General features: G+C 47.7%; 1 protein-coding gene and 1 long non-coding RNA gene across 2 annotated transcripts in view; both read right to left on the bottom strand.

Moving 5' to 3' along the window:
* LOC119100260 (Golgi-associated PDZ and coiled-coil motif-containing protein) overlaps positions 1–1170 on the bottom strand; it is a 31434-nt gene extending 30264 nt beyond the window's left edge. The window contains exon 1 of the mRNA XM_037223368.1: positions 1158–1170. The gene's annotated coding sequence lies outside the window, so the exon portion shown is untranslated. The remainder of the gene's footprint in view (positions 1–1157) is intronic.
* Positions 1171–1266: 96 nt separating this feature from the next.
* On the bottom strand, positions 1267–4277 carry LOC119100978 (uncharacterized). The gene is made up of 3 exons (XR_005094487.1): positions 4234–4277; positions 1640–1739; positions 1267–1327 (listed from the first exon to the last, which is right to left on the bottom strand). It is a non-coding gene; the product is annotated as an uncharacterized LOC119100978 (long non-coding RNA).
* Positions 4278–22150: the final 17873 nt, after the last annotated feature.

Raw genomic sequence — 22150 nt, 5'->3', positions numbered from 1 at the left:
TGGAAATAAATTATGTTGTATATAACAATACATAATGTTGTGTAAATTGTGAAAATAAATATAATATAATGGAATTGTGACAATTCCTCAATCAAACCATAGCAGGTCAGTGAGCACGTCATCACTGACGTCAACCCCTAGCGCACCGATATTTGTTGTGTGCATATAAAACGCGTAATGACTGATAATTAGGGCAGCATAACGTGCTGAAATAATCCGGCTATTTCAATTGACTGTACACACACACACTGCATCAAAGTTTACAGGTGGGACAAGTTAGAAGGACCAAACTGCAGTTCAGGCCATTTCAGGCGACGTACCGACATTATGCAGGCAGGTATGAATGCCACATTTCCAGAGACTAAATACAATGCCGACTCGAATGGTGCCAATTGCTTCATCAAATGAAGCCTAGTCTAAACGTGCGACCCTCCGACGTGAGAAATTCCAACCACTCTAATTTTCTCTAAAAAGTTACAAGTGTGGAGCAACTCAGATAACAACAGAATTTCTTGGCTTGTCCTTCCCTTTTAAATTTTGATTACATTTGTGTTGACATTAAACGAAACCAGCATTTTATGGATTTCAGCACGTTGGATTAAACTGGTTATCAACCATTACACATCAGGTGAGCAGCTAACGAATGTCGGTATGCCGCGGATTGGCGTGTAGAGGCCACAATTCTTGATGCTCCGAGAAATGCCAACAAATGCCATTTTCATCTGTTTGTATCACACTTGTGACGTTTTTAAATAAAATCAAAGGGATCAAAATTTTCAGGTCGTCAAGTTCCATGTTAAAGTCAACGGAAAATAATGTAAATAACAATCTCGACCAACCGACGTTGCAGCGACACGAACTCATCAAAAGAAAATAAGCAATCATAGGTGCTGTGAAGTTTGGGCCGACCTGTGCGAACTTTCACACGCTATCATGCGAAATCATGAACCTACTAGTTTCGGGAGACCTTCAACATGGTACATGCGCGCAGAGCACCCCCTAAGCAGCTGTTTCGATCTACACTCTAGAGATATACGGCTGTGGGGAGGCCAAACAGAACGGCGAGCTGAGCACAGCAGCGGTGGGCGGCGCGATCCGCCCCCAGCGCGGGCGGGCCCGGCCAGGTGAGCCCTCGCGGCAGCGCGCCGCCGACTGACCTCGAGCTTGGCGTTGTTCTGGAAGACGGTCTGCGTCTTGTGGACAAGCTGCGCCCAACAGGAGGCGAGCGCGGCCAGCTTGTGGCGTACAGCCGCCGTCAGGCCGCCCGCCTCGTCCGCCTCGGGCAGCGAGTCGGCCGCCTCGTCCAGCGAGTCGAGCACGCCGCTGCCTGCCGGCCGAAGCGTCCGACGGACCGTCAGAACTGGCCGCCGTCTCGTCAGCGGTCACCTGCTACGGCAGACGAAGGCCATGGTCGCATGCGGCACAAAACGATGTGACGACTCAACGAGGACTTAACGAGCTCTGTCCTGGCTGCTCACCCAAGTGACAATATAGACCCTGTACTACATTGCCCAGAACACCATGTACAAAGATTAGCTGAGCGGGTTCTAACCGGAAGGCGTGTGTTCACAATCATACGTTACAGCGGGGATGATTTTCGCACACAGCTAGAGTGCAGCTACCTGCTTTCAAAACCTACCAAGAATGGTGTCTAGGTCAACGAAGGTGACATCGAACTCCTTTTCCAGTGCATCCATCCACTGGAATGATAACGCTGTAACCGCCATTGCTCGACGCACCTGTAATCAAAACAGAATAGCACTGATGACGTACACATCGCGCAACAGTAGAGCATACTTCTGGCTGTCCGCAGAGCGACTAAGACCCGCACCAGGTGGCAACAACGTCACGTTGGGCTCGCATCAGGCGCGGGCAAGAGCCGCCACGCCAGCCAGCTACAATGCAGCTGGCAAGTGAACATTGTAGCTGCTCCTACTGAGTGGCATTGAATAAAATTGCATTTCACATTTGGTGCATAACAACAGGTGCAATTGGTAGTGTGCACTCCCAAGCTATACTGTCCTATGTGGGCGTGGCTGCACGCCGGCCGTGCGCGCTGGCTGTGTGCAATGCTGAAGAGCAGGGCAAGACATGAGTGCTGACTCAACACCACCAGCAGAGAAGACAAGGGAAGATAAGGCACGTCGTCGTGGCCGCTGCGAGTGCGCACTCGGCGGTCATGAGGAGGAACGATAGGGGGTCCGGCGGGACTGCGCGGACAGCTGGATGTTCCAACACCGCACTCCTCCCCTGCCACACAAGCAGCGTCTGGCGGGACTGCGCGGACAGACCGGAGGCAGCTCGATGTTCCAACGCCGCACTCCTCCCTTGCCACACAAGCAGCGTCTGGCGGGACTGCGCGGACAGACCAGGGACAGCTGGATGTTCCAACACCGCACTCCTCCCTTGCCACAAGCAAACATTCCCCTGAAGCACCTGGGAAGGGCCTGGCTGCTGAACAACAGATGTAGCAACTGTGTACCAGGCAGCATGTGACAATGGTGGATTGGGCTGCCAGAGAAAGGATGTGCCCCATGCACAGGTGCCATGCTGTGCAGTAACAGCTGCAGCAAGATGGTGTGAACTGGACTCATCACACTGAGACACCTGACTTATGGCCCAGGGAGCAGGCCTGGGCCTGGCTGAGGTCCCAACAGGCAAACAGTCAACCCTGGCACTCTGAGACAGTGGAATGGCACACCTGGATCTCCCAGCAGCTTTTGTCTGTCCACAGACAGTGCCATTGTGCCCATCAAGCAGCCTGATGTACTGGCAGTGTGTGGATGCACTGTGGAGCTGAGGCTACAGGTGTAGAAGCCACCCACAGAGTTCCTTGCCAATAGGATGATGCTGGTACATGCTCACCAGAACAGGACAACCACCTGGTCCACCAAGGCCAGCTAGTCCACACACAACACTGACTAGTTCGCATATGCTGGCAGACTAACTAATACAAGCTCCTTCACTAACACCAGCTGGGTCACCATGGCTGGTCAGATTGCCAGTGCTAGCTGGTTCAGCAGTGCTGAGTGGCTCACCAATGTTGGATGGCTTGCCAACCACTATTTAACAAAATGCTATGATGCAAATAACTTCCCAAACACAATGTTGCTCATATACTTCTGTGCCAGACACGGCCAATGTGAATAATGCACAGCAGAACGCACCATGGAGTGTCCACACTGCTTTAATTTTGACCAGCACATGACAACAACATATTTTGTGCATCATACTTCACATTCTCCTAGTAGAGAATACTGAGCAGCTACTTGCCAGGTGACTCAGATCATATAAGGCCCTGTTAGGTGCTCATGATAATACCTGCTCCTGCCTAATGCCTCATACTTCTGCCATGTTGCTTGAGCTTTAAAAAAAACATCAAATTCCAAGCTGTAATTTCCAGTTCCATCAAGCTTATCAAAACTGGAGAAAGCTGCTTAAAAATATGTGCTGTTAGTACACCTAAGAAGCAAGCATATATGTATTTCATGACCATTTTAAGGCACCTATTTGATCACTGGTGCCATATTGCATTGCTTGGTCACTGATCTACAGTCTCACCCTTACCCTGTAATTGATTATAAGGATCCTAAGATGTCTTTAAGATGCGGTTAAACATGTCACTAGTATGTTGCTGTCCACTCATATTATATTTCCAGTTGTGAGTACACATTAGCCAAGAGGGCACCACGTTCCAACTTAACAATGACAATTCATGCCTGACAGCAACATTGTCCAATGTGCGTGAAGGTGCACTGTGCACCCAAGTGCTCCAGGTTTGGTGTTTAACCATGGACACAGTGCATATATTAAAATATTGGTATGGTTATCTAAAGGAGGAATACCACTGTAATGTTTGATAGGGCAGACATGCTTAGAAAATCCAGCACAATTTAGCCAAAACTGAGTTCAGTGCAAATAAGGATAATTTGCATACAATATGTTCCTGGAAAGCCAGGTAAATGCCTTCATTCAGACTGCAAAACAACATCTGCAGCATGGATATCATCAATGGATGTGTAGTCAATCATTTTTGGTCTCCTTCAAGCAGGAGCTATTGAGTTAATGCTAGCTGATTGTGCTCTTTGGAAGTGTTGAGCATAAATGCTTATGGTTGTAATGCGTTTCTCCTAAAAAGAAGGCGACTTCTTCAAAAAGGCCATATTTTTCGTATACTGGCAGTGGATGTGCCTGCTCGGCTTTACGAGTGCTTCCTGATACATGGATACTTACCAGCGGCTTGAAAATGCCACACCACCGCTTACTACTGTGCACACAATAAAAGGCCAACTATCAAGTATCTACCCCTAAAGCCCCGCAATCGGTAATAGCGTGCACCTACACCCCAAACGTGCTTATTTGGGCCGCTCGATGCGAGACATACGCACGCGTGACGTCCTTCAGCACCTATTCTGGATTCCCCAAGTTCGCTGTAAACAACCTTGCGGAGGGACCAAAATACTGTAACGATTCCTCCTACTTGGCTCACATTTGGCGCTAGGTAAATGTGTTTTTTGTCAAGATGTTGCTTAAGATTTGATTGTGATAAATTTATTCATTCAAATGCGGAAAAAACACCATATTGGTTTATTTTCAAGGCGTAATTTAGTCATAATGCGCTCACAAATACCAATATGGATAAATTTTATTTTGCTGCGTTTTAGCATTTTGTCAGCTGAGCCCTCATCGCAACTGCGCCAGAATTGCAGGAGTTGAGTCGGGCTTTATGTTCGCGCGGCGCGGCCTTGACGCTCCGTATAGCCTAACAGGGATTAACCGCGTGGTGCACGGGTTCTGCGCGGTGGAGCTACAATTGGACTGGAATTGACCTGCAACCGCCTAAGTTTTCAACTAAGGAGGTAAAACAGTTTTGATTCTCTCACGCTCATTTTGTGGCTTATAACAACGCATCTGTTATGTGGTTTCCTTAATTTGCAGAACAGCAGTTGGAAGCTGTAAGCAAGCAACCGAATGTTGAGGAAAGAATGCAACGTACTGCTGTCTCCCAGGATCGAATTCGTGTCTGAATGCTTTCCAGCTCACAGTCTGAAGACTAGTGGTGATGTCAAATTCTGGTAGGTTGGTCTATTGAAATGTGTGTATGGACAGATCACAGAAGTTTTTCAAACCAAGGCAGATTTCATTGAGACAACATTGGGATGAGGTAGCGCAAACACATCCAATTTGGGAAGCTTGTCAAAGTGCTGGTGCAAAAAATATTGAATTGAATTAAAGAGTGTTCCACAACATGCAATACTGGTAGGATTACACTAGGACCAAATAATGTTTTGGCAAGGAAGGTTAACAAAATCTCCCTCAAATGACCAGTGACCAGATCTCACAGCAGAGTGAAAGGATCACTCAGCTGGAAAGCAAAGTCAGTGGCTTGGACACATCTCTCAGGGAGCACATGAGACAGGTTCAAGGATCCATGAAGGAACAGGAGGAGGCTGTGATCAGGCAGACAAAGATTATTGAGTATTCCTTTAAGGAGCAGGAGATACTGAAGAGTGCTTATGCAGACACTGTGAGAGGTTCATGTGACCAGGAAGTTCAGTCAGTTTGTAAAAAAGTGGAGTCTGTTCCTCTGCAGCCAGCCATTAGTATTGGGTCCAGAGCTGCCCAGGAAATCTCAGGAATAAACTCCAATAAACAACAAAAACAGTGACAACTACATTGATAAGGAAAAAAGGAAATGCACTGCAGTTGTTCTTTACCTACCAGAAGAGGCAGGTGAGTTCCAAAGTGACAGAACCCAACAAGATATGGCCAAGTTCTCTGAGATTGTGAGACAAGAATTAAATCTGAAAGTCCGTGTAGTCAAAGCCTTCAGGGCTGGAAAGAATCTTTCAGGTAAGAATGGGCTGATGATAGCAACACTTGAAAACAAAGAGACCAGAGCTGAGCTCCTGAAGCTTGCCTAGCACCTGTGGCATAGTAGCAACTGGAGTATGTTGTTCATTTCTCAGGACAAAACCCCAAAGAGAGGGAGGAGGATAAGAAACTGAGAGATAAACTCTTCAGGAGAACGGAGGTAGGTGAGCTTGACGCACTGATCAGGCAGGGCAAAATCATCAAGCAGAGTGCCCCATTGTCACACGTGGCTGATGAACTAAAAGGTACCAGTGTAGCTCACTCTATTGTACAAGCGGCAGCTGCAGCTACCCTGCAAAGGGATGAAACATTAACAGCTCCAGCAGTCTGCTGAGCTAATGGTCTCGGAGGCACCAGCATGGTTCTTCCGCTTGCCTCTGGACCAAATACAAGCCCAAGTGAGAACTCCAGGGGCACTCAAGCAGGATGCCCCCTTTAGTTTATTGGACCCTGCTGGTGGGGGCATTGCAGGTCACCTCACTCGGGGTCCCAGGGGTTCTAGGGGTTCTGACAGGACTGATAGCATCACAGCTCAGTCACTTGGGAGGGATCCATGGATCAACAAACTTGGGCTCAACCACAATGACTGCATAAGGCTCCTCAGTGCAGGGGTAAGCAAGGTCTGAAAATATTGTGCACCAATGCAGACCAGTTCCTTAGTAAAAGGGATGGTTTATGTATGCTTATTTCTGACCATAAGCCAGATATCATGCTATTGACTGAGGCCCTTCCCAAAGCCCAGAAGCTTCCCATTGCACCATCTCTCCTATCAATTTCTGGGTATACCTTGTGCACAAACTGAAATCTATCTCAGCCCACCCTTGGATCTAGTGGCAGGAGAGGCATGTGTCTGTGTCCAACTTATTAAACACAGCTGAGCACTCATTTGGGTCAGGTCCTCCGGAGCAAGTGTGGCTGAAGATGGCCTTGAGTGTGAAGGATGCCCTGCTACTTAGCTGCATGTACAGAAGTTCATCAGGCAATATCAAGACAGTGTGGGCCAATTGAAAGACCTTCTTCAGAAAGCATGCAGAGCCCAGTTCTCTCACTTGGTGGTGTAGGCAACTTTAACTTGCCTCAGGATGACCTGGCATCAGAGTGGTTGTCAGCTCCAGAGAGTCACCCAACCCACTCACTGATAGACACCATTCAGGGCTGTTTCTTGTCCCAGCATGTCCAGCAGCCAACACGCCACCGGGTTGGTGAAGCCCCTATTGTTCTGGACGTCATTTTCACAAATGAGGAGGGCATGGTGAGCCAAATCAAATACCTGCCTGGGCTAGGTAACAGCGACCATGTGGTTGTCAGGTACACTTTGCTCTGCTACTCTGGGCTACAAACTCCTCGTGCCAGCCAGCTGACACAAATTACGAGCATCTGGCTGATGCCCTCAGGTCAATGGACTGGTCCCTGATGGAGAGCCTCAGCCCCGAAGATGCTTGCAAGTTCTTCAAGGAAAGAATCGCCAGGGCTACCGAGGTTTGCTCCGTCAGGAGAAGGACTAAACCTAAGAAGAGCTTGTACATGAACCCAAGGGCGATGCAACTAAAGAGGACCAAGGAAAGACTATGGCGAACGTACATGCGGATTCAGGATGTTCGGGACCACGCCAGGTTTGTGCGTTGTCGCAGTGACCTTCGGAAGTTGACGAGAAACCTTCGGAAGGAGTATGAGTTGAAGTTAGTAGCAGGCCTCAAAAGAAACTTCAAGGCCTTTTGGAGGTACGCCAACTCAAGACTACGCACAAGATGCAGGGCAGAAAACCTTGACAATGATGGAGTGTTGACCAGCAGTAACGAAGGAAAGGCCAGTGTCCTCTGTAAATTCTTCGCCAGTGTTTTCACGGAAGAAGGGACTAGTGTCATGCCTGTGTTGCTGTGCAACTGTACGGGACCGTTTCTGGACAACGTGGACATTTCTTACCAGGCAGTGGCAAAGAAATTGGCTTCTCTGAAGACCTCGAGCGCCTCTATGCCAGACGATGTCCATCCAAGGCTTCTTCGCGAGTCCGCCGATGTCCTGGCAGCACCCCTCAGCATGCTTTTCCGGAAATCTTTGGCATGTGGAAGGCTCCCCCTGAAGTGGAAGCTTGGCGAGGTAGTCCCGATCTTCAAGAAGGGTAACCGACAATCCCCAGCAAACTACCGCTCAGTGAGCCTTACTGCCATTCCCTCCAAGATACTTGAAATTTTCGTCCGTGATGCCCTGCTCAATCACTTCTCGGGGTCTGGATTCCTCCATGCAGCCCAGCATGGGTTGCTCCCTAAGCGGTCCTGCATCACCCAGCTGTTAGAGGTCATGGAGGATTGGAGCGCCGCGGTAGAGGATGAAGAGCCGGTGGATGTGGCATACCTGGACTTCAGCAAAGGCTTTGATTCCGTACCTCAGAACCGTCTGCCCTCCAAGGTTCATGCGCACGGTGTGAGAGGTAATTTGCTATGCTGGATCAGGGCTTTTCTTACCCACCGGATGCAGAGAGTGCGAGTCCAGAGCTCGAAGTCGCACTGGACCGACGTCGTCAGTGGCATCCCGCGAGGATCCGTACTTGGACCAACGCTGCTCATAGTTTTCGTGAACGATCTGCCAGAACAAGTGCGAAGCGTGGTCAAGATGTTTACGGATGACACCAAGGTCGACTGTCGTGTCCCTGACTAACTCACCTCTGCAGGCTGACCTCGACGCCTTGGCCAAGTGGTGAAAGGAGTGACTGCTCCCTTTTAGTACAGCAAAGTGCGAAATAATGCACATTGGGAACTACAACCCGTGGCTGACGTACCTCTTGGAGAGCGCCGAAATCGCGGTCGAGTCCACCGAGAAGGACCTCGGGATCTTCGTGGATTACCGGTTCCAGTTCCACGTGCAAACGGCGGAAGCGATGTCCAAGGCCAACCAGATGCTGGCGGTCGTGAGGTGGTCTTTTGTCAACATCGAGGCTCGCACGTTGTCATTGCTCTTTAAGATCTTAGTACGTCCGTACCTAGAGTATGGCAACGTCATCTGGGGCCAACTCGGCAAATGGGACCAGAAGCGGGTGGAACGGGTTCGGCGACGAGCTACCCGGCTTGTCTATGAAGTGAGGCGCCAGCCATACCCTGAGAGGCTCAGACTCCTTCAGTTGCCCTCGCTGTACTATTGTCGTCGTAGGGGAGATATGGTAACAATGTACCAGCAGTTTAACGGAGGTATGACGCTGTCGGAAGAGGAGTTCCTGACAGGGCACAACTCGGAGGTGACGAGAGGACACCAATAGAAGCTCAGAAGACCTCAAGCTAGGACTCTCGTCCGTCGTAACTCATTCAGCACGCGGGTTGTCAACGATTGGAACGCTCTTCCACACCCGGTCGTGTCGTCGACCTCAGTTGAACAGTTCAAGTCTAGGCTTGATACGTACTGGGCTAACATCATGTATGACGTCCCACACTGAATCTTCCCACAATTTGAGACTGTTTGGTTACCTGACCCGGGGCCTGACGAGACCAGGACCGACAGGCCTAGTGGTCTTTTATAATTCCCGATCACCATAAGGTAAGGTAAGGTAAATGGGACATCAAACTGTTCCATTTGGGACAGGAGTTTGCCTGCCTGCGTATTTTGTTGGCCTGTTCACCATGAGTCACAAATTGGAATGAAAGGTAAATTTGTGCCAGAGGTTCTTCTAGTGTGCCAATTTGGGGCTTGTGTGGCTGCGGCCAATGCTCCTGGAAAAAAAACATGCCCACTTGGCAGTGGATGTAGCAGTGTTATGCTAAACCTGGGTTCCTTTCATTTTTGAAACATGTCAGCACAGCAGCCATTTGCTGTGATTGTGTCAGGACATGAGGGCAGGCCTAAGATAACAGCATGCTAAACTTTTCAGGGCAGATTTTGCTATTCACCTGAAATTTCATGATTGTATGGTAGTGACCAGGGCTCAGCCTGCAAGATATCCATTGTTGCAGCAGATGCTTACAGGGCATTGGTGCACTGAACTGCATGGCGTGCACCAAGCCCAGGCCAGGTCGAGTTACACCGAATTTACTCACGATTTTTGTGCATATCGATTTTTGTGATATATTTATTTGGAATGATCTCTGCAGCAAGCTCCATGGATATGGAGCTTGGATATATACCTCCAATATCAGCTTTGTGTGCTCAGAAATGCATAGTGGCTTTGTAGAGCTCTGAGCCCTCAGATTTGCAGCATATGTGCACCAAAGTGTTACTGCGATAATGCTACTGCATAGGACATGTACAGTGTAGCACATATATTTTTTTGTAATCTGGGCTAGACTTCATATAACAAATACTATTTAGTGTGGGCTCAGGTCCCCAAACTTAATTTATCAGAAAAGTTCAGGCTTATTAAAAAACCTGGCTGTTGCAAGTCAAGAAAATCAGTTTCATCTCAACCAGCTGACCAGTGGAATAGGCCAAAGTTGACTTTGAATAATGGTCAGGCTAAAATGGAATCAACTCCATGATCTGAAGTTAAAATCCTGCTAATGGTACCTTGACTGTGCACCTGTGCACAAGGCAAGGTTGCACTGTTCTGTTCTCAAAACATCCAGGGTGGCCTTGCATTTTGGTGCAGAAATTAGCACCTTGTGAACTCAGCTGTCATGCTGGATATCAGCGGGATATGAAGGATGCCATGTGAGGCTGCTGATATTCCAGGGCCGTGGGTATTGATCTTTGCTGGGTCAAGTGCGAATAGCCACTTGTAGGTTGCCTGGTCACAGGTTCCAGGCTGGCCCGCATTGGATGTTGGCCAGCCATTTGTCCGCCTCTGGGGATGAGTTTAATACTGAACTTGGTGAATCCTTTGACGTTACCCAAGCCCAATACAGTCAGATACATCACTGACATGTGACATGAAAAGGGACAGCGACATAAGAAAAGCAGAGAAGGGTCAGATGCATGACAGCCCTGGAGGATGCCACCCTCAACAGGTGCTGTGTGTGATCTATTCCATGATGCAATCAAGCAATGGCATGAAGGTTATATTTACTGAGTAGAGGGTTATGTTGGCTGTAGCAGTCTTTTCCTTTTCAATATAGCTGCTTTACAAGACACCAGCTTGTGGGGCCAATTAATGGAGAACCCTCAGGCTACCTGTTATGGTAACCTGTTTCAGGCCATGTGGCTTGCACCTCACTGTTTCCTGAGGCAGGTCAACTCCTGTGGAAAGGATGTGGGGATGCAGCCAGCTGGAGTCAGGATATGAGGGGGGGGGGGGGGGGGCACATAGTTGACTAAGGGCCCCCTGATCGTGAAAGGCTGCCAAAAGAGTCTCAAAAAGAAATCACCAGATATGGACGACTGGAATTTGAGGGACTAGTTCTTTTAGTCTGCTCTCTTTTCACCCTTGCAAATGTAAACAGAAGCCAGGATCACCGAATTATGTAAATCTTTGTTTTTTAAGGACAGTTATCTGAACAAACCTCATGTGAAATGACTGCATGCAATAAACTGCTGGCATTATTGATTTCACAATGGCTCAGTGGACATTTTCTTAAACGATGCACTCGAGAAATCTGATGGATTTTTGGGGGCGTTGTACAGAGATATGAAGATTATGTGTGGGGCAACACACATTGCATGTCAAAATGGTGTAGCATTTTGTATTTATATGACCAACCTATGCACAACTGGAGAAAATCAACGTGCGGTCAGAATTGAGCAGTGAAATGGTTACATATGATAATTCTAAACGTGCATGCTGGCGAGTCTAGAAACAAATCCCGCCTGGCGTTGCAGTCTCGGTGGGCTGCGTGGCGTCTGCCCGTGGTTAACATAAGCTGGCGGCCACGGCACCGTGGAAAGCGATGGCGCATCAGAAAAAGTTGCCTTTGAACGCTGCAGTAACACGATACATATGTTTAGAAGAAAGCCTGGGCGTATATTTCAACTGTGAAATTTTTAGATTGATGATTAGAACAAATAAGCATTTACAGCAAACGGGTTCTGGCATCTGATAGTTCAACTGGGCAAGTAGAGGCAATTTTATTGTGTTGCTGTAAAACCACCAAGCTGTTCAGAGAACCTTCAATTTGTACAGGTGAAAGATGGGCGCCAGTGTGATCTTAAACGGTACGAATCAATTTGCAGCGACTTGGAAGCATTGGTTCACCTGCTGTTAGCTGCGGCGGCCAGCTGCGCCCGGTTTGACAGAAGCTGCTGCCTCAGCCATCAGTGTTCTTGGTTCTTAGATGGTGAGCGCGGAAGCTCAGTATTCTAAAATGTCACTTGCTTTAATAGTTGATTCTGTAACAAAATATATGTCCTCAGTCAAACATGAGACGGTCTTTTTTAGCCCCCTTTCAACCCACCCTTTGGATCCATAAAGAGATCCCTTACCTTTTCCGGTCAAGGGGTCCCGTAAAATTTGTAAAGAGCACGAAGAAGCACATTGTCTTTCTCGGTCAGTGCCTGAAAGGCGTTCGTTCCTGCGTGGCGTGCCTACCAGCTAGCGTTTTTGCGACACGGGAGAGGTTATCTAGTCACCTGTACCCCCTTAGAGGGATACACCATTCATTGGTTCCCTGCCTCGCGCGGCAGGCTCTCTATACCGGGAATTGACGCCGGATCCAGGTGTTTTTTCGGCGCAGGTGTTTTCACAAAAAGATCCCTTATCGCTGCAGGGGATCCAATAATTGACAAAGTGGCTTCAGTTCGGCTTGATGTGCTTCTGGCTGAAATGGGACTGAGAGCCCATTCGGTACTGGGGCCCCTGGCTGGCACCAGGCCCTTCCATTGTCTTATTGTGGACTCTCTCATTGTACGTTCTTATATCTCCTTTAATTGTCAGAGGATCTGAAGAGCACGGGAGGCCCTCTAGCAGTGGGGGTCCCGCCTGTTCCCAGCATATATTCCACCAGCCGAGTCGGAATTCCCTGCAGAGGAACCCATCTTAATACGAATATCGGGCACCGGTCTTACTCCGGCTTGGGAAATAGGCTCCCAAAGCTCAAACGGACATGAGCCGACTGTTCGATACTGATAGCGCCTGACCGACATGGAGGCTCCATCGACTCAGGGGCCCTCCGATCGGGGTAAAAGGCCCTCTAACCAGCATTTGAGGGCCCGGCACCGCAGGTCGAGCCTCTTAAAAAACAGCCTCCGGCCAGCCCTTCCGCCCTCCCGCCCTCCCCCCCCCCCCCCCATCAGGCACTCTGGTCACCTGACCGACGCCGGAGGCCGCGTTGGGCATGCCCCTGCCTGGGAAGTGGGCCCCAGGGCTCAGGCTGACCTGAAGCCGACCATTCGGCACTGGTGGTGCCTGGCCGACACAGCGGACCTCATCGACTCATGGACCTCGATCGGCGCAAATGGCCGGTTTTTTTTGTCTAACTCGAGGCCCCGTCCTCTGATCCCTCGGTCCCTCGCGACCTAAGGGTTGAGGATGGGGGCTGGTATACCCTGTGCCCCCCCCCCCCCGCATGCGCCACTGGGTCCATGGCATATTTAAGCTTGGAAGAAATGTACCAAGAAAGGTGCTAGCGTCGTCGTGTTCAAAGCATTTCTGGGATCCACCCCGGTGGAAAAACGTTCGATGAAACTTCGGTATCCATGCGGAATCGGAGTCCGCCGACGCCTTGCTCCAATGGCGCACTTTGGAAGCAACGGGAGTCAAGTACGTCATGTTACCGCGGATGGGAGTTACTGCACTGTCTATTGGGTCACAGTCAGGTCTATTATACCTAAGACCCCTTCAAAATCTGTCCTCGAGATGGCCCGGGAAGTTATCACCCGCGGTAGAAGCAGAGGCCGATTAACAAAAGCCGATCGTTTTTGAAGAGGAAGGTTGAAACCGATACTGGCACTTTTAATCGCATCTGGTTCGGTGACGAAGCCGTCACCTGAAATAGACAGTTAACAACCAACTACTGGGTTTGGGTCTCGGACGTGCCAGACCCTGCTGAAAAGCCTGCTGCAGAGCCCAATGGTGACCGAATGGCGCAATATGGGCTCGAGCGGTGGGTGCACCACCGGCTGCACTGGGTCTTTGTCAATGTGTACACGGCTCCACGGCCACGTTCAACAAAGAGAGGCATGTTGACACCCTGAGACGCTTTTGGAGGTAGCTGGGATAAAACTTCTAGAGTGGAAAGGATAGTATCGTGTTTCATCATGATGGAGTGACTCCACGTCGAAGACGGCCCTAACCTGACGGGAGGTCCACCTTGAAGAGTGCGTCATCACCCCAAAGATGGCAATGCTTGGCCTGCTCACTTGTTGGCTCTGACCCCAAGATGTTGATGGGGTTTCCAAAATATCAGGTCTGCGCGAAGAGCCCTTAGCGCTTCGGTAACCCTCAGAGCCTCGGTGACCTCGGTGACCTGGGGTTGTCAGCCGAGTGGCGTGCAAGATCACGCTTGAAACGTGCGCAAGGGTTATCAGGGAAGTGGCAAGGTGCGTATACTCATGTTTCCTTTAAAAAGGGGATCACCTGAAGCACATGTATTAAAGTAAATTATGAGTGACAATCAAGTACAAATGGTGCACAACACGTATTTTCCTTGTGTGAAAATATCTTACATCGATATATTTTCCAATCTGGCGGATGATTTTTGTGTTACTGACAAGTGAAATACACGGATTTTCCCCTTCGAACCTGTGCTTGAATGATCGACATCTTGTCATGAGTTTGCACATGTGCGGCTCAACTTATCAATTGTTATCAACTTATTGTTATCAATTGTTGTTATCAACTTATTGTTATCAAATGTTGTTATCAGTTGTTGTTATCAACTTCTGGGGCACATGCCACATTGCTGCCATTGCTGCCTGTTCTGAACAGCACCATGAGCACTCGTAGACTGGCCATCATATCAGCTCGTGCTGTTTCCCTTCAATGCGCAATAAGTGCACCCACGTCACTCCATCCAAAATTGATAGAGCTGGTGGCTTCGGATAACTTGTAAAGTAATGCCCAAATCTGGAAAATCATACGCCAGACCCAGGTCTACAGATGGAAACGGGATGTACTGTTGTTTGTATGTGTTTTAAGCCACTAGTGCTATTTCAGCTGCTCATTGCCAGCATACGCAGGCTAATTACGACCTATGAGTACTATAAAATACAGTTCATTCATTGGGTGGGGTTCACCAGCATCCGATCAAGCAAGTTGTAGTATGTGTCAGTGTACTTACCTTGATGTGCTTGTAAAGCATGTTGATGTTATTCGGGTGCATGCTTTTGCAATCTGCGAAACAAGTGGTTCAACTGATCATTTTTAAAGATCGTTTGAAGAAAGGAAGCGTAAGTCGAAGTGACGTTAAAAATTGGAATGTGATGTATCTTTTACTTTGATCGAAAAGGATTGACCAGATGATTCATATTGCAGGATTTCTAGGATATCAACAATTGTGAGCTGATCAGGGAACCCGGGCGCTCAGCATGGTGAGTACTGTGCATGGCTATCAAATGGCATGTCATAGTCTTATATCTCACTTTCACTCATAAACGTTTGGCGGAGATTATATTTGGCGTCAGTCTATCTAGGGTGTGGCTGTTTGCTTCACTTGTTATTTTGTTTTATTTTGCCAGCGTAAAATCATCGGGATTGTGTTAGATAGCACATAAGCTGACAAACTAAGATTCACACACGTTCTAGATTCACACATTCACATTTAGATTTGATCATTTTATTTATAATAATTATAATTATATCATAACACAATCCAGATTTATAATTCAATTCATTATATGTATATATACATATATATATATATATATATAGATATATATGTAATTTAATTCACACATAATTCAATCATTTAATCATTTAGTCAAATTAGATTCGAAGATCACACATTAAGATTCGCACACAACTATGTGGCAGCAACATTTGTGAGGATAACCGCGTTCGTGTTTCAGCAGAGCTACAGAAAAAAATTCAAAAGCGCTCACTTTGTCGACGAGAGTGAGTGTGAATTTTCTCATCATTAACACCAAAGTTTGGAATGAGCGTGCACGCCTCATTACGGGAAAATGTAACATGCGCGGTTTTTACCTTTACAAGGCAACGCATTTGCTTGTCGTCGCTTCTCGGCCCAAAGACGTCCATGCTAACCAAATCCATCCAAGACATTTCGCTGCCAATGTTCAACTTGTCACTTCTCCCGGGTCAAGGGACGTTAGTATGTCGTCATTCTCTATTGTCTGGTGCCGGTGGCAACGCAGGTGGGTTTCAGCCAGGTGGTGGCCCACGTGTCGGACATTATCACCAGCGCAAGCTGCCGAAAACGGTACCATGTATGCCAACATTAGCTGTGGTTGTAGTTTTCTATCGCATGCTACGACCATGCATTACTGCGATGTTAATGTGTTAGGCCAGCTGGCAATGAATCATCCTAAGTCATGTGACCAGACGTCATTTAGAGCCAAAAGGCATTCTTGAATTGATACCCCGATGGAGAGTATTTGCAACATTAAAAAGGTCTGAATAAAAAACGTATGGTCTACTGCCATTCCCTTTCTTGTTATTTGGAGATGGTTGGCCGAAGACGTGGGTTAGCGCTTTCTAGTGCCTTCGCTTTTTTGTAGACTTGCCTTTTAACCAAAGTGTTATGCGTGTTTTAAGCTTTGGATTACAGAGCTGCACTTGCAAATGACATATGCAGTGGCATGTGCGCCAGCAGATTCATTGGGCATGGTTTTTGTGACTTGCAAAGATGGCACAACCCATTATGGGAGAGGCCACTACATAATGAAGGTAACGTGCATTTTTGCCGCACGTAGTTTAAAAGTACTTCGGTCAAACTTCACGCAAACGCGCTTCAGCTGTCAGTTTCGAATCTGGAAGGATCCGGCGAAAATTATAAAACAAGTCGTGAATCCCAATGGGTCCTTAGATGAAATTGTAAAGTCCGTCAAAATCCGTCGAAATGGGTCCTTAACGCGTACTTGGGCTACACAATAAGCAAATTATTTCCACATATCTGAGAGCTCATTCTGTGCTGCCCGAAATTATAGGGGAGGGGGAGAGAGGGATAGTTTTGCCCCATCTCAAAAGATTGGGGCGGTTTGCCTCCCCCCCCCCCCCCCCTCCCTCCCCGGTTACGCCGGCACCAATTGGCTTGTGGATTGGGGATAAACCAAGCGGATGTCAACAAAATACCAGGACGGACGTCGTAGCTAAGGAAAGAGAAAAAGGCTCCCAATTATGACATAGGCCCACGGTACGTAATATCTTTTTTTAGAAAAGGCGCTTGTATTCTTAAATTAGCACAGTGATCAGGATGACACAACCGCGAGGAAGCAGAAGTGTATCAAAAATAGTGACCGGGAATCCGTCAAAAGTTGCGACGCTGAAGTCAGTCGGTCGGAGCTGTGACCGACACACGACTTCTGGGGTCTACTGAAACAGGTGTGCATGGGGGCCGGTTAGTACAGAATGACCGGGAACTGCACCGCTCGCTTCCAGAGGATGATCCCAGGATTTGACGAGGAAGTTCCGCGAAAGATAATGCTGAAGTTCCTCAGCGTTTGCGCTGGGCCTATTTTCCTTTGACCTTTTCGACTTGTCTGTGAGTCATTTGACACATGCTTCCATGTATTATTTCCTGACGCTTGAGTGTGATGGCAGCTGGAGATTTGTATGACAGCACTTATTTGCAGTTCTTAAATCTCCCGTGAGGTGACCACACGGGCTGGAAGTGCCCGGTGGGCGAAATATCGTTGTATGCTCGCGTTTTGGCCCTTTCTCGTGCTGTTCTTGCATGTTTGTTCGCGAATGAAAATTTTTTACTGGTTTTCACATATTTACTGATAGTGCTATTCTTAAGTTATTCAACTACAAGCCTTATTTCCGAAATAGCTGGGAAGAAGTCATAACTTCTCGGATTACGTCGCACAAAACGTAGCTCGTGTTTCAACACTCAAGCTTCTTATTCTCCTCCCTTGTCTTATGTTAAATTTTCGCGACGCCCCGCTAATCCGGGGCAGGTTGCATCAGCCAGCTGCAAGTGGGCCGTGAGGCTCTCTGAGGGGGGAAGCCCCGGCCGGACGCCCAGCGCTCACCCGGAGAGGTACCTGCATAGGTCACAGTTCGGTGGACCCCCTGGCGCATGTAGTCCTGCTCCACTCCAGTGTTAACCATTTTCCCTTATCCGGCGGTCATGAAATCATCATTTCTGGTCGAAAGGGATCTAATTCAAACATCCAAACAAGTAATCGTGTTAGAAGCCCGACGTTCATTTCCTCTTTCTAGCTTCATCCTGCATCCTCGCGACGCCCCGCTTGTCCGGGGCAGACTGCATGCGTCAGCTACGAGTCGTAGGGAGATTCAAGAGTCCCCTCCCCACGAGTTCGGGGAGGAGGACCCCGGCCGGGTGTCTAGCGTGCGCCCTGCAGAGGGGCCCCTGCACGGGCTAAGGCTCGGGGGCTGGCCCTCCAGGCACATGTAGTCCTGCCTCACCGTTATCCATTTCCCTTTATCCCACAGCCCTGAAACGAATTTTCTGGTCGAAAGGGAAAGGAAATGATCTTTTCTGGTCGAATGCAAACAAACAACAGCCAATCATGTTAGAACCTTGCATACATACTGTCACTTGCCTCTCAACATTGGTGGAGGACTAATTGACGGCCGTTACTTTTGAAAATCATGCTCACGAACGCCAAATATGAACGCCAGAAAAATCAAACTTTTGTTGACCTTGAATGCCACGTGATCAGCGAAATGACAAGATTTGAATGACCTTGTTTTAACGTCTTGCGTGCCTGGGTAGCCTGGAAATCGTCTACACATTTTCGTGGGCGTACGGCTCAGGAACTAGGGGGTGATAGGTCTAAAGGACAGGGCTGTGAACTGCACCGAATGATCTTCAAGATGGCTAGTTCAGTTTAAAACCCAGGAACACTACACTCCAGTTCAGAACGCTACATTCCCCTTAGGAACACTTAACTCCGTTTAAGAACACCACTCCCCTTAAGAACACTACCCTTCCTTTAAGAACACTTCTCCCTTCAAGAACACTATCTTTAAGTGGTATGTTTGCGGGCCTAACGGGCACACAGTCATTGTCTCGAAGTGCAGCTGATCGTGGCAATGATATGCTGTGTAAGCATGCAACATGCAACATCTGAGTGTTGTCCCACTAGCCGCTTCTATCACGTGAGCTCGGCCGACACTCGTCCGCGCGGTCTCACCTTATCAGGGCAGCGCCGGGTGCCAGTCACCGCGGACGCCGATGTCATCACGAAGCTGCTCGGGCCGCACTTACCAAACCGTGCCAAGAGATACGCAGGTCATCGGGAATGGGTCGGTCGCGCTGCCATTGGGGCGACTGCATTGACATTTTGGTCGCAAGCATGGTTAACATAGCTGCCACGGCTGGTGTCTGTTTTAGCTGTTTGACTTTTGTTCATATCATTTCATTGTATACTTCCTGTGTGTGCGTTTTCATACTGTACCTGTATGGCCTGAAACCGTAGTAGCCACCTTGCGGATGGTGTCCAACATGCTGATACAGATACTGAATCATCAATATTAGATATTTCTCAACAGGTTCCCAAATAGAAATTCGAATAAAGAACTCCAATAGAAAAAGTTGAGCGAAAAAGGCGAATGGGAAAAAAATTCGAGGGACGAAAAGTCACAGGAATAAACGTCGACAGGGATAATAGTTGAATAGGAGAAAAGTCAAAGGACAGCATGTCGATAGGTATAAGAGTAAAAGCGGAATAATTCGAAAGATGGAATATCGACATGGGCAAAGGTCAACTCTGATTTGTAAAAAAACACCAGAAGTTAAATGGTTTAAAACGGAGAAGTGATCATGTCAATGAGGAACAGTTGTGATTGGAAAAGTCACCATTTATGGCACGTGAAGCAGTCAGGGTGTGAAAGTCATGATTTTGTCGTCGGTGGAAAACAGGATTGGGCGCCCGGTTATGGGGAGGTGGATAAAGCTGTGGCCATGACGTGAGACAGATGGGACTGTATGGGACGGACGGAAGCGGGCGGGACCGTGCGGGACCAGATCACGCCAGAATGGATCGGCCGAGAACAGACGAGATGGGACCTGATTAAATGGTGCCAGACTAAACCATGTGATACCGGATAGGATGGGACCAGACCACGCCAGAATGGATCGGCCGAGAACGGACGAGATGGCACCTAATTGAATGGTACCGGATGAGACCATGTGGTACCGGATGGGATGGGACCAGATACGGAACCTTTCAACCCGCTTATATCTGACCATTAAGAATTGACAGAGTTTTGGCTGGGTTATGGGTCACTTGCCGCGGTTGTGCGGGTCAACAATTTAAGGAAGCAAAATATTGTATTTTTTGTTGTTTCTTACGTTTTAAAATCATCCAAAACCAGGGTGACCCGTCAAACACAAAACAATTTTGAAAGAATTTTTCGGATTGACAGTAAAAGCACGGTGACAGAGAATCCATGGTAGGCCTGACACATCAGTAAACCAGTTTGCACATATTAAACAGCTTTGTGTAAGCATCGTACTGAAAAAAACTCAAGTCGAGCCACCGAAATTTTCACAACGTTCCCTCATTTCATCGAGCAGCTATGAGGTGGGTCCGTAAGTTGAATGTTTTGACATTTGAAGATATTGAGGCAAGCATCAAATAAATAAGACCGTAGTATTAGCGCTATTCCTCGGAAAAAACCAGGAGAATGGAGATAAAGTTATGTTGATATTTCGGCAACATGCGTTTATCGAAACAATAGCAGAAGAAAATGGCGTATGGAATGGCAGGATTTGAATGATGTTAATGTGACATGAATGCCAAGGTGACTGAAACCTACGAACGCCATGCACATGCACTCTTGGTAATGCACTGTCCAACTTATAAGCATCAAAGATGATAAAGCAAGCTTACTTATAGCTATTGTATACTTTTTAAGTTGTAAAGACTGCTCCAGACAGCACAATTCTCAGTCAAGTAAATATACTGTTTAATGCGTCATGGCTTGATTACGTCATCGCACCTTGCACAATAGTGATTGGGAGCCAATTGACAGCCGTTGTGTCTGGAAATCGCGCTCACGAACGCTAGGTACCAACGCCTCGACAATTGTATTTTTCTGGACGTTTATAGGATTTGAATGACGTTATCATAGCGTCATGAATGCCAAGGTGACTTTGAAATGCTCTCGCCGATATGCCTTTCCTCATTTTCGCGGTCATTTAGCTCAGAAACTTGATGGGCTTAAGTCTGACTAGGGGCAGGATTATGCACAACAGCAAAAGGTCTTCAAGATTGCTATTTCAGTTCAAAACCCTGTATAAACATGTAAACTTCTTTTAAAATTCAAACACCTCTAGTTTCTGAGCTACAGGCTCGCAAAAATAGGAAGGGTATTTCTGGTAGAGTATTTCAAAGTTATCTGTATTCACGACGTCATAAACGACATGCAAATCTGCCATCTTATAAGCCATGCGGCGACCGAGGCCGAGAAAAATGCAATGGTCGAGTCGCTCATATCTGGCGTTCCTGAGCGCGATTCCACGGTATAACGGCCATCAATTGGCTCTCAATCAATTTTGCGTTAGATGCGAAGACGTAGTCAGACAATGTCGTATTGAGGAGCATATTTACTAAAAAAAGAAATTGCGTTGTCTAGAGCTATCGTTTCCGCTTAAAAGTATACCAGTAGTTATAGGTGAGCTTTGTTCGTCATATCTGATGCATGGTTCATTGTCTTCAAACATGGGCCATTCTCTTTAACAGAATCGTCAGAAGGATAGGTATTCTCCCCCGAATTTCCAACTACTCCTGTTTTGTTGGAATGTGGGCTAAAGAATGGTGGTTCTCCCATAGCCCTGGCCAGAGTTCAGCCTGGTTCCAAACTGGGGCTACTGGTTCTCACTGGCTCTTTCAACAGAACAAAGCCCTGAATTCTGGCTCCCACTGGTTATGTAAACAAAACAAACCCTGGATGCTGGTTTCTGCTAGTTCTTTCAACACACCAAGATGTTGGTTCTCACTGGTTCTTTTGACAAAACAAAACCATGAATCCTGGTTCCCATTGTTTTTTTTCGACAAAGTCGAACCCTGGATCCTTGTTCCTTCCGATTTTTAGGAGACCAGGGACCTGGTTCCTCCTTTTCATTAGTTCTTTCGAAGGCACAGGGCCTTGAACACTGGCTGATATTGTTTAAGAATTGTGGGACCTTGATTCATGGCGCTCGCCCGCAAAGGCGGCCAACATATTTTTGCTTTCGCATTTATTAAAAGCCACGCATCACGGGCAAGTTCAAAAGTCAGCATGCCCAGATGTCACCAACGCAATTAACAAAGCGTAACTGCTTGTTACAGGTAA

This window comes from Pollicipes pollicipes, unplaced genomic scaffold, assembly GCF_011947565.3.
Source record: "Pollicipes pollicipes isolate AB1234 unplaced genomic scaffold, Ppol_2.1 Scaffold_4881;HRSCAF=5763_pilon_pilon_pilon, whole genome shotgun sequence".
Lineage (NCBI taxonomy): Eukaryota > Metazoa > Arthropoda > Thecostraca > Pollicipedomorpha > Pollicipedidae > Pollicipes > Pollicipes pollicipes.
This window is presented reverse-complemented; position numbering and strand designations above follow the sequence as displayed.